Below are 2851 nucleotides of genomic sequence, written 5' to 3'. Positions count from 1 at the left end.
GGCTCAACTCCAAACTTATTCTCTTAGAATCTATAGAGGTGAGGCGAAACATCTGTATTTTTAACAAGGACCCTGAAATTTGAGAAATACTACATAATTCTATACCATTTGCATTTCTGATGTACTCCTTTCTTTCTACTTCAGTGGGAGTTTAACTCGAAATAATTTGCTAGAAAGTACAAAAAATGTTGTATTGTCACAAAACAACCAAAATTAAAATTAAAGATTAAATAATTTAGATTTCAACTGCAATTGTTTTGTAAATGTTTTTAAATTTAAAAACCAAAGCTTGTGGGTGGGAAGTGGGGATGGCTGGGGTGGTGGGGAGTGGTGGGGGAGGAAATGGAGACAACTGTACTTGAACAATAAAAAAAAGTGAAAAAAAAACCTACTGTGAGAAACAATAAAAAAGCAAAGTTTGTGTGTAACACAGTGGATTGCAAAATATTTAGAGAACTAAATTGACTAATCCTGAAAAAATAACTAAATTCCTTGTGGAATGATTATAATTTACTACATTAACTTCAGTCATGTCAAACATTAACATATTCAGTAGTTGCTGAGTTAAGATACTGCATTGGTACTTTACATCTCAATTATCCCAGTGAAAATTCTGCTTTACAGCAATAAAAATGAATGAACTATGCTTACATGCAATAACACAGATTAAGAACATCATGATGAGTTATAAAAGCAAATCAAAGAAGATAAAGCAGCCTGATTTCATTTATACCATGGTCAAAAACATGCAACGCTAAATAACAATATTTCGGGATGAAAATACTATGCAAACCAATAAAGCAAAACAGGAAATTATAGATTTGAGACAGTGTTATCTGTAAAGGGGGAAGGGAAGGCATGTGATTAGGAAAAGGGTACATAAGGGAACTAAAGGGAATGCTACTTTTTTTTAAATTGGGTGACCGGTCACAGGTGATTGCTGTGTTCCTTTTGTTTATTCTGTATTCATGCTTTGGAAATATTATTTTATAGTATTCAGTATTCAATAAAAACAAAATTTGATGTCTTTCCTTTCTATGCTTTATTGTAATAAAACAAATTTATGATTTTAACAGATTTGAATTCCTTGATTTCAACAGCAACAGTTAGAATTGAATCTACATATACTGTAGTTCTATTACTATGTCTAAGATAATAAATCTAAGTTTAAGAAATAATATATGCAATAAAAATTAGAACATTTTTTTGGAGTCAAAATTAGTTCAGAACTTATAAACAAATTTCATAATCTATTAAGATCTAAGATACCGATATATCATTTAAGATGGCAGTAAGTAAGAAATTTCCTAAGTGAACAAATATCTCCAGATTTTTATTTTACCAAAAACCTACTGCTGTCCTGAGGGACCCTCTCTTAAGAAATTCTACAATATGCAAAAATGCTTTAAAATCATATTTTAAAAGGTTTGTTATTACTGGTTACCTACTTATAACAAAAAAAAATCTTTACATAGAACATGGAAATGTTTAAGCTTTAGTGGATTGGTCTGGTCTACACGTGGATTTATTAAAAGAGCTGTTTTAATTCATATTAAACTCCTAGGGAAGAACTTTTAAAAAGTACTTTTTACCTTTATACTCAAAAAAAGCTCTCAAACAGTGAAATACACCGGTTAGTACGGAAAGTGGTGAAACTGAAATCTGCCAAGTTTTGTGTCCCTATAGAAATGTATGTTAGTCTCAAATACAGACACACACACACACACACGGGAGATAAAAAAATCTTTAGTCTTGTACTGTTTCATCTATGGAAGTGGTTTCCAGGTTCAGCTTATATTCGTAAAGCCTTGTTTTTTCAGCAGCAAGGGTTTATGATTAGGAACCAGTCTGAAACCTAGCCATCATCATCAAGAGAAAAACAGTAGGTTTTGGAACCATTTTGGTTCAATGGGAAACCATCTGAAAGATAAAAAGCTCAGCCAAGTATGCACTAATTTTCCGCACGAACTGAAATTTTAAACATGAGAAAAAAAATTTAAAGCTAAACTTATAAAAGTCTTCATTAAGAGAGTATTTTAGCTATTTTTCCTAAAGTAATACCTTTTAGCTGTTTGTTGGAATTTCCAAGAGTTCCTAATTGAAACGCAGTGACACCGGCGCGAAAGATCCTGTTCCTTCCCATAAATCTAGAGGTGGTGTATTATAAATTTTCTTAGGTTATTTTAATGTCACATATAAAATACCAACCGCTATTGAGTATTTCGATTAACCTCCCTGTCCGCGATAGTTTAGAGAGATTTAGTAGTAATTTTCGTATTTTACAGCACTATTGCAAACAATAATAATAATAATCTATCAATTATGCATATGCATCTCGCAGCGACTTTACCTCTTATAACTAACCATTTACTTTCTTGTCCTCACCTTCCAACGAAAAAGTTTAGGGATCGTGATTCTTTGTACAACTTCAACTGAGTTAACATCACAATGGAAAACTGCCAAACTCCTTTATCCTTAGGTCCTTATTTCAGACGATTACGACTGTTCTGTTTTAAAGAGCACATCAAAGCCCTATACCTTTTTCCTTCATCCGTAAGATTTAATGTCTGAGAACATAACTCAGGGGTCAGAGATCGGATGAGATCTGAGGGAAGCGGTGGGACCGCAGAGCAAGAAGGTTCGGTACTAGATCAACGGGGGGGGGGAGGGTAACCGGCAAGCTCTAGGTTGGTCTGAAATCCACGAGTGGGCGGAGCGTAACCTCTGGCACTAGAATCCTCACGCCCCCCAGCGCCCGCAGCCCACCCCAACCGCTTGTGCGGGCTGCGGCCATTTTGGCGTCGCCCCAGCCCCGCCCCCGGGGCGGGCCGGGCCCCGCCTCCCAGCCGGC

This window comes from Phyllostomus hastatus, unplaced genomic scaffold, assembly GCF_019186645.2.
Source record: "Phyllostomus hastatus isolate PE091 unplaced genomic scaffold, TTU_PhHast_1.1 phas_contig_551, whole genome shotgun sequence".
NCBI lineage: Eukaryota > Metazoa > Chordata > Mammalia > Chiroptera > Phyllostomidae > Phyllostomus > Phyllostomus hastatus.
Note: the sequence above shows the minus strand (reverse complement) of the source record.